The following is a 16,754-nucleotide window of genomic DNA, read 5'->3' as shown; positions in this document are numbered from 1 at the left end:
GAACAAATAATGATTTTTTAGGAAGCAGAACTCGTAGATAGCTCACAAAAGACAACTAGGAGCTGGAATGAATTTTGAAGAAACAAGAGAATGGATGTATTTAAGAACACGAGTAAGACTTTTGAATAAGTAATAAATATTAAAAGAAAATAAAGAATATTCTATAATAATAATATTGAACTTGATAGCCGATATTTGAAACAATAGCTGGAATAAACCTTTAAAACCTCGCAGTGCCTCCGGAAGACGAGTAAAGATATATGTTATTTGTAAGCAACCATTGTATAATTAAGTAATTTAATGATTAAAGATATATAGAGTTATAAAGCGTGCTTGGACCAAGGCCGCGGTGCGAACCAGGTACAACTTGCTGGACAGTCCGCCGAGCCAGTGGCTCCCGGGTGACTGGCGGGCTCGCACGGCCACTGACGTCACACGCACATACCGTGGGAGATTAAGGCGGCCCGTCCTCTCTACCTCCCTGCCCCTACGCCATCCTTTTTGGCTTGTCATCTATCCCTGAGTGACCTGGAAATTTCACGGGTCACAGAGGCCGCCGCGTGCAGTAGCGTGAATAATACACTTCTGTTCTGGATGCTTCGAGCGTCGGGTCGGCCAGGTATGATGCAATATGCGACAACCACTCCAGTCCGTACCAGAAAGACGGCCAACGGGTATAAAAGCGGTAACGCCGGTCTCCATGGCAGTTCGAACAGGCGACTTGAATGATGTGCGAGTTCGGAGAGCAAACTTTCGGCGCAGAACCAGAACGACGGGACCTTTCGTGTGTGACCGTGTGGTGCGAGACTGCGTTTCCGAGCAGGTGCGGGGTAAGGGGTGAGCTACTGCTGAGCCTAGCTTCAATGATGTGTGTGAACTGTGGAATATAAAGATACTTTTTGATTTGTGAACTGATATTATGTGTAGTGATTTAATTCTTAAAATAAATATTCGTAGCTAATCAAACTGTATAAAATTAATTTAGCTATCCTTACGAACCTGTTTTCCTCACTCGTTTAAATATTTAGTGTTTGTTATTTCATTGTGATCCCCAAATTGAGGGTTTCATATTTGTAAACAATAACAAAGATAATAAGCCGATTAAATTCGGAATACTATATGCTGTGGAACTCTCGGTATGTGTTTCTCCTCTGTGTTAACCCAGTTTAGCTGAATAGATTCAGGATGTCGGGTGGAAATGATGCTAGGACAGGATGTGTCAGCCTCCCATTTTAGCCCTTTTTCAAACACATCACAGTCTCGATAAAATGGCGTATTCATTTCCCAATGCCTGAGTTAAACGTCAAACAATTTAATACCCCGAACGGGGCTCAGTTGCGGGACCTGCAAGGGATTCAACTGCACAGGAGTAGTTTTGTGTTGAATCTGTTGGAAAATATAATAAATTCGTGGAAAATTCATATAAGTTTGAAACCGCAAATAAACTGCGTGTTCTTTAAAGTTTCAGATAGCTGTATCTTCGTAAAATAATCCGCGCCGTTTTATAAAACCGAAAAGTTGATTTCATTGCTAAAAGATTAAACATGCACGTTTCAAAAAGTTTTTGAAAATATTTAATAATCCAAGACGATCCCTGATTGTTTATTTACATAGGAAGTAAATACCAACACTACGTGTAAAATCACGAACAACCCTTAATAAATTGAAAACTGTGCTTTTGCTAAATTTAGAGAAAAAAAATTTAAACAGCTGACTAATCAATTAACATCATTGAGAGTAATTTCATCATTCTGAACTCAAATCGTTGGAAAAAAACTTTTCATAACAATCTTTAAAAATGTATAAGGATATAGGAGGTTCATCGTCAAAAAGTCACCTATCTGCAAAAGTGTTAACATTTTCATGTTATGAAATAAGTCTTTTGCTTGAATTTAAATAATTTAAATAATTGTTTAGAATACAGACAACTTTGCTACCTTGAGCCACTTATAAACAATATGTTGTAAGCGTTTCCAATTACCATTAACCTACCAAGGAAGATACATTGTGATAGATCAATGAGCATTACTAAAGGCTTGTTTTATATAAATGTATATATATATATATATAAATTTGAGAAGAGCCCGAAGTAAAATTAATCCGGAAATAATATTTCCCGTGATAATTTAAAGTCACTTATAAAATTAGGTAAATTTCAACCAAGCAAAAAACTGTATTATTTAATCTAATCCATAAATTAAATTAAAGTTACTTTATTAGATTTCTTAACTAATTACATTGACTATAATCCGTGTCTACCATTTCCAATGAAGACTACTGAGTATGCTGACGGCAGAACGCACACAGAGTTTGGGGTACGTTTTAAAACATTCTGCAAGTAGATGTTACGCCTCGTCTGTACAAACAAAAAGTAAGCTACATGGAATAATTGCACGGTTTTTTGTGTCCATCACAAAACCGCGGGATGATTGTTCTGAACATCTTCATTTATTGAAATTTATGAACTCCTGATTTTAATACTCATAAAAGAATTTACTAAAATATGGATGTAATAAACGAAATGTAGAATTAGGATATTCTTTAATTATGTATTAGGTTAAGTATCTAGGCTAAAAGCAGGGTGAAAGGGACTTTTCCCTTCAAAATTGGATGTAGACAGAAATTGTATTCTTAATTTGAACGTCAAGTCCCAAATTTCATCAAGAATTAAAAAATTCTGATTTAAGGGGTAGAAAACAGTGATGAGCTAAGGAAGGGGGGAAGTAGTTACCAAAACTCATGTATTCAATTGAAAATTTTGTTAAAATCAGATGAAGATAGTAGGGGAGAGTGTTGTACCTTGACCATGGTGTACCTTGGGCCGGTTTGATTATTGTGCTTGTGCTGCGACCTAGCGATGTCTGGATAAAGTGTGTCATTCTTAGTGACGATTTCCCCCGCCAGGTTGAGTGGAGATGCGCTAACACAAGAATCGCGCGTACTGCAGTAAAAAGTTGTTTTAAGCTGTGTGAAGTAAATTTTTTCGTTTCCCGTTGAATGTGTTTTTTATTTAAACTACCTGTATAAACATTGTGTTGTGTACCACTGCTGGATAGCTCGTTATTTGGTGAGTGAAAAATGAGAAGCATTTATCTTACTGTCGTGTTTTAGACTGTCAGTAGCCATTCGTGTTAAAAAATACATCATGTACCTTGGGCCACAAATACATCTTGTACCTTGGACCAGTGGTCCATGGTACAAGATATTATCATCAATGGTGAAGAAATGCTTGTGTGTGGGGTTGCAGCATTTCAACAATGGTAACATTTCCCCCACACACATCTTACAAGCTCCTGCCTTTGGACATATATGTATATAGCCCACTGAAGACCTATTACAATCAGGATGTCAGTGAATGGATGTATAACAACAAGGGAAAAACATTTGACATTTATACAGTAGCAGAGGCTTTGGGGGTGGCTTATCCAAGAGCATTTTCACCAAATAACATTTTGTCTGGGTTTAGAAAATCGGGAATATTTCCATTAAACTCAAAAGTCTTCTCCCATTACGACATTTTGAGTGCATAAGTTACTGATCGGACCATAGAAAACCCGTCATCAGAAAAGCTTACAACTGCATCAGAGAACCAAATTATGGAATCAGGGGGGCAGGAAGAAGCAACCTCTAAAGCTTTCAATGAACCAACTCCCAGCAGATCATGTGACTCTCATAATAGTGCTGTTTACTGTGTTACACCTGACACGAAAAGAGAAGAAAAGTAAATGGTCACCCCTGAAGACATCCAGCCATATCCGAAGGCTGCACCAAGGAAAATCTCAAACAGAGGAAGAAGATATAGAAAGACGATGATAGCTACGGACACTCCAGAAAAACAAGCTATAAAGCAACATAAAGGTAAACAGCAAGGGGTAAAACAACTTCAAAGGAGAAATACAGAAGTTCTTTTAAAGTTGCCAAGGATTTAAGTGAAGTGCTTAAATCAAAGTCAGCTATTAAAAGCGAACATTCTGAGAAGATATTGATACCTACAAACATGGCGAAGAAGCTGAAACTACCGAATCCATTGTCATCTGAAAGTGAAGATGAAGACACTGTGCTTCACGTAGGCCAATCTACCGACTAAGCAACTGTAAACAGTGCTGACAAAGAATGTCTTTACTGCAGGAATTCAAAGAAGGCTGACTGTAGTGGCGAAAAGTGGTGCAGATGCATGAAATGTGGTCGCTGGACTCATTTCCTGTGCGCTGGGGTAGAAGGCAACGACTGGAAAACATACAGTTGTGATTATTGTGTTTCATGTTAAAACCTAATTACCTATTAATAGGCTATTTCTTGTAGGTCTATCATTGTTTGATTAACAGTAGGGCCTAGTCATATAAATAAGAGCTTTTCAAACAAATGTTTAAAGTTTTTATAGGTAACCTAAAGGATACGTGTCCGAATTTTTCATTGTATATTTTGTGACATTATTTACATTACTTCTATGGATGTGTGCCTTTGAATTAACTAAGAGTGAAAGCAATACTTTTTGTTTTAAATGCATTTTGTTTTACTTTTGAGGTACTTACACTATGTTTGTAAAATGTTTTAACTTATTTCTGTTTTTTGTATTTTTTTGCAACAGCTTATGACAATGATTATTAACCATAGTTCTAATATATTTCATTGTATAGGCTCGGTGACTTATTACTTTATTAATGTGGCCCAAGGTATAGGATGGTTGTACCAAGGTACATGAGCATCGTGTACCATGGTCCACTATGCAACATATTATTGTTTTGTTTCTGGAAATATTTTGTGCAAAGATCGTGGGTTTATTCCTTTGCAAATACAACAAAAACACTTTGAAGAGTCTATTGCGTCCAAAAAAACAGCAAACGTCGTATTTATAACTCGATAATTCCGATTTTTATGATAAATGGTCCAAGGTACAACAACCAATAATATGCTTTAAGTGGTGGAAAATGTAGACGGGGGTAGGTTTCAGAAAAATGATATGGATAATTTGATGTGGGTAAATTTTAATTAAATGCAGATTGTTAATTTTTTTAACATAAACGTAGAGGTGGCGAAATTTCATTAAGAAGTACCATAATATTCCTTTAGGGGTAGTAAGTGGTATAAGGGATGGTTTTTAGAAACCTGATGTGACTGAAAGATGGAGGTGCCTATTTAAAAATCAGATAAAGCAGTAAATTTCTTGTTGTTTTAACATTAATTGTGCTTTATTGTATTTATATGTACCAACAATATGCTCTAAGGGATGAAAAAGGATGAGGCGGTTTTTCAAAATTCAATGCAGCATTAACCTTACACTTTATCCATTATATGATGAACAGTAATCTCCATCGTATTTTGAATGTCATGTGTGTAAATTTATATCAAGTACAAAATTTCTGCCGTAAAGGGTAAAAAGGGGGAGGGGGTATTTTCTCGACATTTATATATTTTTAAATCATTTAAAAACATTAATTTCTTTTTAAATTTAAACTCAAATTGTGCTAAATTTCATCAAAAAGTACAGAAATTCAGCTCTACGGGATGAGAAAAGGCAATGGAGATGTTTTTCTTAATTTAAATAGACAGTAACCCAGCTTTGTATTTATAAATAAACTTTAGATAGTAATTTTAACCTTATTTTGAAAACAAAGTGAACAAAATTTCAATAAGTATGGTTAAAATACTGAATTAAGGGGGTGGTAACGGAGAATGGGGGTAGTTTTTTTTTATTGCATGGTGACAGTGATGTTCCTACTGTTTCGATGATCCAGTGTGGAATGTTTCAAAACAATGGGATGAATGGTTTAGCAACGCATAAGAGACAAAAAAAATAAGTTTTATGTAAATTTAGAAGATATCCTGTTCAATAAACAGCGAGTTTTTCACTGGGTCTGTTTAAGTATTAATAACCACCTTTTTGCCCTTTAAACAGTGTCCACAATTTTGCCAGACTTTTTATTCATGTACAGCAATCGACTGGGTTGAAGATAATTTGAAATATCTTTCGAAGTTGCAAGCTACGGAACCATCTGTTGTTGGTGCTGAAGTGAGCTTGCTGATAACCTCACAAATCCCATTACAGAGCTTTTTGTTTTTCTTCCTCCGACCATCACATTTTTTTCTCACTCCGTCGAGGGGAGAAGAGAACGAGGAAGACACCGAGTCTGGTAGTCGATGCCCGTGCGCAGCCCAGGGTGTGGAGTTTCTCCCGTGCGTCAGCGAGTGGTTTGAGGATGGAGTTAGGAGAAGGCGAGTTGCCTCAGCGGAGGTGGCGAGCCGTGTAATGCGGTCCGGCCTTGGCCGACGACGGCCTTCTGCGACGGAGGTTGTGCGAGGGGAGGAGGATGGGGAATGTCGCGGCAGGTGGTCGACAGACCGCGCAGTCGAGGGAGGCGAATAAACAAGACACAAGGGAACCGGGGAACAGCAATGGCCGGGGGAGTAGAAGAGCAGCTTCGGTCGGAGGATCACCCACCACGTCTACCAAGCCTCCGTGCTGGAGACACTGGCGACGTCTACCGCTGGGATCCACGAACTGTCGTAGTTCCATGCGTCTTCCATCCATGACGTCGAATGGCATCATTATCATGCCTTGTACTCTTCGTGAAAATCTAAATGTTCGACTATATACATAACTATATAAACAGTAAGTCATTAAATAAAGGTTTTTTTTTTAAACGTTAATTGAAGTTACATTTAAATATGTCATTCTTACAAGAATGAATAGAGAATGGTAATTTTTTCTTCACAAAAATTGTTTACAAGGATTTTGAATAATCAGGGGTGCATTTTATATCAGTGATTTGGGATGATAAGTAAGATAATCGCTTGTTCTTCTAGCACGACATTGCTTCTAAGCGCAACGATGTGGACTGGCACGCAAGATTTGTATATCATTAGGACAAAACTGAGATTCGAGTGGTAACCACAATATTTTTTGACGAATAATTGAAAAAAATTAATGTAATGCATTCCCTTGAGCGCTTTTAAAAAGCTGTAGCCCAGATGTTTTAAGCATAACAATTTTTCTAAAAAAAGCATATTTAAGTCATATTCACTCTTATTAAAATACGGTTAGAAACGAAACACGGAAAAATAACTACTTATCCGGCCTCAGCGTTTTCTTAAATGCCTTTTGTAAACAGACACCACTCTATCTTGAGCAGTATTCAAATCGCGTGCATTTTTTTTCCTGAAGCTTCACCAACTGTAAGTGTGCCCCCTTAAAGGCCGTGCACTTTCAGGTTTACCGAATGTATAGAGATGGCATTGTCTTTTGTGATTCATGTATACTATTTGGTCAGACTATAAATTAAAGTTTATTTAGACGAAAATTAAAATGCTCAATTAGTACCCAAAACACGTATTGGACCAATATTTTAAGGTGTTCGTGTGGTAATTGGTTAATATTAGGCCTTTAATTTAAAAATATATTTTTTAATATTTTTGTGCATAACTAAAATTTTTATTCAAAGAAAATTTTGGCAACTGTTAACGGAAGCAATTTGCGGGATGTTCAAAACCCTGAATTTGCGTGCATTATGAAGATCATTTTTGCAATCTTCAATGACGCCTCAATGGTGGCCCTCGTGCTGGCCCCTCGTACCTAGACCTCCCGACGTTGCGCATCGTGCGGTAGCTCTCCTGATATGTAGGGTTCAGAACCGGGAGATCCAGGTTCCGAATTACCGGTAATTTCCGGTACTTTCGATATAGCAAAAAGAACCGTGAATTTAAAATCGATTCCCAGGTCTTTCAGTACGGTCGGGACTCAACATCGACAGCATAAAATTTAATATTTATCTCATCTTAAGGTTACTTTCATTCGCTACTCTCCAGTGACGAGGTGAGTGATGCTTTGCCGGAGAGGGGAGGGTCGCGGTGCTCGGACTGCCGTGTGCCTGTGGCTGTTGCGCCAATGTGCTTTATATAACCTTAGTCTTCCTTTAAATTTGTTATGGAAAGGGAAATTATTTTAAGTTAATGATTCACTGATTTTGCATGCGTTTAAACAATAATTTGTTTAATTTTTTTTCCGATGTTGAAGATTGAGTGTAAGCCTGAGAATGTATGTTCACGTTAGTAGATCCTTTTTTAAATAAATAAAATTTTAACACAAGTGATATTTCTTTTACTCTTTGTAACTTAAACCTGTTTAATCGTTCAAAACAATTACTACATAATCACCGACTGCTGCACCATTAACACAAAACTACCTGTAATCGAAAGTACCAGGAGTTTCTATTCCGTTGAAAACTAGTACCCAAAATCCTGTTTCTGAAAATCGGTTACGGTTCTGAATACCCTACTGATATATGGGTGTTTATTTTTTTTAAATGCATAGTTCTCTAAAGTAGTACCAATGCTCTATGACTTCTGCCACTACGGATCTTCTACCAGTGTTCGTGAACGACTCCGCGTGGTTGTCAGCCTTCTTAAACAAAACACAATGCGGTGCTTTGCAAGTGACAGTTGGAAAATGGGTACCACTGGAAAACTTTCGAGAAATATCTAAAGACAAACTAGTTTCATGACACGGACCTTTTCGATTACGAAAGAACCCGCTGCATCCACCCGCCTGTCTCAAACAGAAAACCTTCAACGTTTTGAATAATACCTGGAAATGTCCGACAAGGGCGTAGACAGGTAGGGGCAGTTTGGGGAATTGATCTCTCCCCAAATTTAGAAAATAACGTTTTTTAACTCAGTGACACTGCACCTCATTAACCAGCATAACATAATTTCTCCCCTTCCCTTAAAACCCGTATTATGACATAATCACAAGCAGCAGTATTGTGAGGATCTACTCGTATTATAAGAGGCAATTATCTACAAATTTACCATTTTTTTTTAATAAAAAGCGGTTAATTTTGTTTTCAAGCATCGTATTTGAAGATATTTTTCAGCGTGATATTATTCCATACCTCCTGGAAACAGGCATATCCAAATTATTGTTGCTATTTACAGGGTTCGTAAAGGGATAGCCCAATTAAAGATTTTTATCACGGTTTTATTTATTGCCACTATTTAAATTACTAGCAAATATTATAAAAATGCCAATTAATCAATTGTACTTTAAAATGTTGCTTCCTCAGTCACTCGTTTTTACACACCGCATACCTCACTGGGCCGCACCTCTGGCGCAACTCTCACCACAGCACCCCTCGTGGTTCTCCGTCGCAGGACTCCATCGCCGCACTCCGCCGCCGCTGTCGCACTTCCCCTTCGCCGAGATCCCACACGACGCCTCGCTCGGAACTTCAATCGGAACTCCGCCGCGCCCGCGATAATATCGCCTGGAACTGAGCTCTTCACCCTGGTACCTTCGTCCAGGGACTTCACAGATCTATCGCCCGGAAACTCCACCGCGGGAAAGCTCCCGACTTCACCCTGAACTCTGAACTGACTCTGCTGTCTGAGGCACACGTCCTCTTTTTATACATCAGCCATCATTTCTGGAACTTACGAGTGTGGCTGGGGCCAGTTGCGTCATTCCGCGCCGACACGACGGCAGAAATCTCTCGAAACACGTGTCGGCATCTCGTGTAACTCCACAGATGTCAGGTATCACAGATGTCAGGGATGTAAAACTAACGGCGCCACGCGGGGAGCTGAGGGCTGGAGGGAGGGGAAGCGGCGACCCAGGTGCGCACTGCACATCTCAAGTTACGGTGGCATGTGATGCAGCCCAGCTAGCTCTGCACCTGCGCTAGACATGGCCTTGCTCACGTTCGTAACATTATATTCTTGTAATTCACTTTGGAACTTCCTTTTTTTTTCTCTGTAAATCCTGGCTACTCTTACAAGGTGTCCGCCATTACATACACTTGGTTTTCGCTTGCATTTTATGCAATTGTGAACACAATGCATAATAATATAAAAATTGGAATCTCTTACTTCAAAAAAATATGCCCATGCCGATGGTTGCTTTCTCATTGTCGGCAGCCCTATGCTTGAGAAGCATTTGTTTCATTTGGTCGAACTATTCAGGGTGCGTTTGCTTCCGCAAATTGTGAATTGTGTACATGTACTACATTAATCCCATTACGAAACACATACTATGTCACAGTATTTTAATACGCGTATAGAAATAACGTTTGCGAAGTAAAAGCATGGTCCTAGGCATAGTTTTTTCTTTTCCAAAATTGTGTAATTTACCTTCGTGTTTATCGCCAAAATTACAATACCACGTGGCTACACTTGATCAGAATTGAAAACTCGCTTACACAGCAGAATTATCTGATAACTTAAACGCATATGATATATAGGTTTTTTTTCTAAAAAAAATAAAGTACATAAATACATAGTTATCACGTGAATCCACACATTGTTTTATGTGGTTTTATTTTTCTTTCCCGAGAAACAATAACCAACAACAAGGTAAATGATTTTGCCTTTATATTAAATTAAAATAAAATAATTATTTTTTTATAAATGTTAGCTGAATGTTTTACAGTGGGCTAATTGTTCTGAACAGTTGTTAATTTGTTCTTATGTTAAAATCAATCTAATAAGCAATTGTTAAGAAAAATAAATATTGTTTTCTTGTCAAGGTTAATTTTTAAATGATTTAATAATTTTGAAGGAAATCGTTAGAAAGAATCGTGTTTATGGTACATTAAAGAATACGTATTTTTAAACAAAGTTTTAAGCAACACATGATAAGGAAAAAGGGGTTCAATTAAATTAATTAATTTTTTTTTGCTGTTTAGATGTAAAAGATGGGTAGGCAGTCGTTCTTATTACTTAAATGAAAACATTTCTTACACCAACATCCTTATCTAATCACACCATAACCATCTTTCCTATAATAGAAACTTTATACTTTCAACACTTCAAATTTTACTGTAAATATAATCTCACATTTGTTGCTTTTTTAATTTATTAAAAATTAAATTAAATTAATGTAATTTTCTATTTTAGAAATGCATAATATCAGTAGCAATTTTAATACGCCGGCCTGAGGTATTATTATTCATTACAATATATCGGACAAATATTTTATGTGAAGTTCATAATACGTTTGAAACTCAAATGTTTTTCATATTTTGTGCTAAGTTCCTATATATATATATATATATATATATATATATATATATATATATATCCTAACTAATATTATAAAAGCGTGTGTTTGTTTGCTACGCCATGAAATTTTGTATAGAGACAATTTATGGGCTGGAGAGTGACATAGGCTCATTTTTATGTACCTTTCCAGTGGAATTTTGTAAATACCTCTAAAAATACGTAATTTTCTATTGTTACATTTTGTTTAGTTGACCGCAAGGTAAATTATTTATAAATGTTTTTTTTTTAATTTAATTTCTTCTATATATTTTTTCTCCCTACCTAAGGCACCGATTATTCTTTTAAATTTCACGTGTATGTTTTCAATGTCATTCGAGTAGTATAATTTTTTTTTGTCAAATTGGACATTATTTATACTTTCTGTTTCATTTTGGAAACATAAGTTTTTTTTTAGGTATTATGACAAATAAGCAAAATAAGTTTCACTAACATTCTTAGGTTTTTATTGTGTGTATAGTTTCAAGTTTAATATTATGTAGGTACATAAATTCTTTAACTTATAAATTTCTTCGTAATTTATTCATAGGTTGGTAAGGAAAATTATTTTTTCTATTAGTCAATATTGTTATTTTTTTTACAGTACCTACTTATTTGCAAGGAGTTTGGTTTAGTGTTTATAATTTATCTGCTGAGCGTCAACCGTCTCTTACGGCTGTGAGACCAAAGACCAGAATTATGTCAATTATGTAATATATTGTTGAAAATTTTGAATTTTACTAATTTCAGGAAGGTTGATTTTTTATATTAATTAAAGTAGTTACATGTAATTAATTGCCTTCTTCCTTTATTTCATATTAAACATAACGTGAGATAATTTTATTCATGTATGTTTAAATTTCATTTAATTTCTTATATATATATATTCTTACCTACCTACTTCTATTAAATTTCAGGTGTATGTTAACATTGTCATTCGAGTAGTACAAATTTTTTTGTCAAATTGATCGTTATTTATACTTGTTTCATTTTGGACTATGTTTTTTTTTTTTTTTTTACTTAATTCAAAGATTTTCGTATGTACAGGGAGTAAAATCTCTATTAATTTCTTTACTCCTTTTGATAAGCGGAATATGGCCACCACAGTTTTACATATAAACAAATCCTACAAATGTTTTAAACATTATGACTTAAATAAAAATAGTTTCACAAACATCCTTCATTTTTTTGGTGTGTATAGTTTGGAGTTTAATATTATGTATGTACGTTCAGTCTTAAACATAGAGTTATTTATTAATTTATTTAGAAAAATTTCATAGGTAGGTAATAAGTTTTTCTATTTGTCAATATTGTTATCATGGTAGATAGGAGTACAGTAAATGCCTACATTCTTATATTCCTGTATATCTCTTTCGATTTGGAGAGTTTACGAGCCATTCGGGCTCCTCAAAATCCCCCCCCCCCCCGGCCCAGAGGTCAAAGCCCCAAAATTTCGAAAGTTAAAAATTTTTTAAAAATCTTTCTTTTTCGATTTTATGTATTAACGAGCCATTCAGGGTCCTCAACATCACCCCCCCCCCCCCGGATCAGGGGTCACAGCCCACAAATTTCGAAAATTTCAGAATTCATTCTCTTTCGATTTTTAGTGTTTCCCAGACAACCAGGATCCTCAAAATCACCCCTCCCCCTCTGGGAAAAAAGTCTCAATATTTAGAAAATTTCAGGAATATCAAATATATATTCTTTTGAGATGGAGTAATCCGAACTAATCGAGGTCCTGAACTTCCACCCCCCCCCCCCCCCCCTTTTTATCAAAAAACTGAAAGCCCCAAAATTTCGATAAATTGGAGGAAATTGTATAAAAATTAAGTCATTATGAACTAAAGTGTCCGGGGAATGGTGGAAAATTTACCCAAAGACGTCTTCTCCATCAAAATTGTTGGAAAAGGGGAGGAGGGAGGAGGAAAAAGCAAAGACCCAAAATTTCGAAATATTTCAAAAGTTTTTTAAATATAAACTTTTTTTTCGATCTGGAGTGTTTCCTAGCCATTAGGGTACCCAAACTAACCTCCCCCCACAAGGAGTCAAAGCCCCAAAATTTTGAATTTTCAAAAATTTCAAAAATCTATTCTCTTTAGATTTTGAGTGTTTTCGAGCTATTCAGGGTCCTCAACATACCCCCTCCTTTAGGGTCAAAGCCCCAAAATTTCGAAAATTTTAGAAATTTAGAATATCTGATCTCATTCGAGAGATGGAGATAGAGAGATACATTGATATATATATATATATAGATGTAGATAGAAATAAATATATATATTTAGAGAAATTGATAGATGATTTGTATATGTGTAACTACTTCAAACATATTACAAAACAAAACTGAATGAAACATTGCATTTCATGCCGAGCATTAGCTTGATAATGGAATATTTTCAAAATTAGTAATCTCTTATTTTTCAGTTTTTTTCTATAGTGATTTATATAGTCTGTATTGCATACAGACCACCAATTTTTGGATAGGTTTATACTGGTAAATAACTATACACTGGCAGAACAACGTCTGTCGGGATCTTAAAGTTGCCCGGGCTGAACACAGGGTGAGAGGGGACCTTTTTCGAAATCAGATGTAGTTAGTAATTCTCTTCTTAATTTGAATGTCAAGTGTGCAAAATAATTTATATCACTTTCAGACTATATATATATATATATATATATATATATATATACACACACACACGCGAGGGCCATTCAATAATTAAAGAAACTAATTGATGTAGAAATGAAACAGTTTGCAAAACGAGTTTTCAACATTCATGAATTTAGGTTGGCATCACTTGGATGAGCTGAGATCAGCTGACGGATAAAAACTTTTTTTATTACCTCAATATTGCACTTAACAATATCGTGTCCGCTTGAAGTTTCTTCATTAGTTAAACAACGTAATTTATTTTTTTATGGGGGTGAAAAACTGGCTGAAATCTTATATCCAAAGATTTGACAGTATGGTGAAAAAAGTATAAACTGCGTCAATTTTTATAAGGGGGGTTATAAATTCAAAAACGATCGAACCTCAGTGACTTACCGGCAAGTTGAAGTGTCAACTCCTTGGCTGGAAACCCGCATAGACAATATTATTCGTTCAGACCGATGTGTTACATTTGAACATATAGCAAAAATGTTGCAGTAAGTGTTGGCACAGTTCATAACGTTATCAGTTACAAGCTCAAGTACAGGAAAAATAGTGCAAGCTGGGTCCCAAAAGAGGTAACGCAACAACACAAGGAAACAATACTCAAAGTGTATATAGAACTGAAAGAACGATATGAAATAAATGGTAACCCTTTTCTAAACAAGATTTTAATATGTGATGAAACTTGAGTTCCACATTTTGAACCAGAGTCTAAAAGACAAAGTATGGAATGGACTCACATCAGTCACCTGCTCTAGAGAAATTCAGAACGCAAGCCTCAACGGGAAAAGTCATGTTGACCATCTCTTGGTATCTTGGTATGCACAAAGTGTCGTACTTTGTGATTATTTGGAAGATCAGCACACAATAAACAGTGCCTACTAGTCAGGCATGCTGACGAAAGAAGTAAAGCCAGCAAAGAAAGATAAACGTCGCGGATCTCAAATAAAAGGCGTAATATTGCCACACGACAATGCTCGTCCGCACACCGACAAGCTGACCCAAGAAACAATTGAAAAAAATATGGGTTTGGAGATACATACTCATCCTCCCTAAAATCCATATTTGACTTCCTTTGATTTTCCTTTGTTTGGCCCACCCAAAGAAACATTACGTGAAAAAAGGTTCAGTAACAACGAGGATGCCACGGAATTTTTGGGAAAGTGGCTCAAACAACAAGACAAAGTCATCTTTGCACCAGGTATAAAAAAAGTTCATCGTTGGGACAAGAGTATTGACATTGGTGGAGATTATGTTAAGAAGCAGTAAAAGTCTCATTTTGTATAATTACACAGATTTGTCTATTTATTTATTGAATGGCCCTCGTAAATAGACTCATAAGTGTACACTATGATGTTATTTGGCAGACATCTTTCTTTCTATATTCGTCCGACAGTAAAGCATTGTAGAATTTTTTTGTAGTTCTCAAACATAAAAAAATTAACCATTAAAGTAAAATACAAAATTAACATTTTTAGAATAAGATATATTTAAGCAACTTGAAGGTAGGTAAAATATTTTTATTCCTCCTTTTATTTTTTCTTAACATAATGTGTTACATCGCTGAGGAAAAAATTAGTGTGCAAACTTAACAGACATGTATGACTTTTACGAAATAATAAAAGCTATTCCTAAAACGAAATCCTGCTTTATATTTTTTTAAATGTAAATTTTAGTTGACATGTATTCATATGAATTTTTCCTCTTAAAACAATTTGGGTATATTGAGTGCCATACTGATCATGTAAATTGGATAGTGCTGAATTCACGTTATCTAAATACATATTTTAAGAAATAATAAACTTCGTAAAAATAGTTGACAAAGAAAAAATTGTGGCAATTACTTAAAAAATTTGTTTAACAATTTTATATTCATACAAGAAAAGTGGTCATGAAAAGTTAAATAACTTCGCGCCTGTACTACCTGATGATATAAAGTATTTCACGGAACATGTGTCACTAAATTTATCAGTCAATCTCTGTGTTCATCAATCTCTCAATTGATTCTTACCAAGCTGTTTTCAATGCACGGTTGATATTTAATGGAATTTTTAATAACTTTAATGTGTAAAACCATATGATACATAGACACAGCAATAGAAGCCATTTATGGAGAGCGCCGAATGAAATTCACATGCATTTATAATATTGAGCGACGAGTGGGGAATATTTATTTCCAGGGCTCGAAGCGAATAGCGGAGCCGCCGCCCCTAAAAAGTGCTCGGGTTGTTCGCTTGCGCAACTGTATCACGAGGGAACACCGCCGGATCCATTAAAAGTTATGTGGCTTGAATAATGGGGTGTCGCTAGGCGGCGCTGTAATGGAATTGGGGTAAATGTAGCAAAGAAGAAAATCGCGCTGGAGAGGAAGAGAAGTGCGCTGGTAGTTGTTGTCAACAATCCAAGAAATTTTGCTCTCATCCTGGTGAAAGTGTTCCACTCGTTATTTATTCGCTGATAACATTTAAGATAAAAAAAATCACTACACAATTTGTTTACAATAATTTAAAATCAGTATTTTAATCGTAGAACTGTTAGAAATTATTTTTTTTTCAGTTACGCTTTATAGATTTGAATGTACTCGTTAGTTGCACAGTATTAACAACGCTTGAACTAAAATCAAGCCTGAAAGTTTATTAAAATTGGTTCTTATTGGTTTAATAAATTATTCTTTACGTTGAAGAAACTGTAATATTACTAAGTAATCAAAAATAATTTTTTTCAAGGTGTTATTTATTTTATTTCAGCGACACTATTTGTTAGCATAATTGAATGGTTTTTATTTACTGTATTCCGTAAAAAAATATATTTTTTATAAAAAAAAATTATTTACCAGATTTACACAATTTTCTTATCAATATATTTAATGTTGAATTTGACAGCTTTTCTTACGATATGATTTCACCTGACTAGCGTGAGCGCTAGTGGTACTAAATTGGAGAAGAATGGCGTGCAGATTGGTTGGTTATTAATTTAAATGCATTTGCAGGAAAGGAAAAAGCATGCCCACAGAAAAAAATTGTCGGAAAGCCAACTGAAAAAGATTGTATGTATACCAAAGAATAAAAAATTTACA

The 16,754-nt window shown here is 35.5% G+C and overlaps 1 protein-coding gene across 1 annotated transcript in view; it reads right to left on the bottom strand.

Moving 5' to 3' along the window:
• Positions 1–16,754, bottom strand: part of LOC134527097 (discoidin domain-containing receptor 2-like) — a 745,508-nt gene that overhangs the window by 189,633 nt on the left and 539,121 nt on the right. The gene's annotated exons all lie outside the window — the stretch shown is intronic.

This window comes from Bacillus rossius, chromosome 1, assembly GCF_032445375.1.
Source record: "Bacillus rossius redtenbacheri isolate Brsri chromosome 1, Brsri_v3, whole genome shotgun sequence".
Classification (NCBI taxonomy): domain Eukaryota; kingdom Metazoa; phylum Arthropoda; class Insecta; order Phasmatodea; family Bacillidae; genus Bacillus; species Bacillus rossius.
The sequence above is the reverse complement of the archived record's forward strand: the minus strand, read 5'-3'. Positions and strand labels throughout refer to the sequence as shown.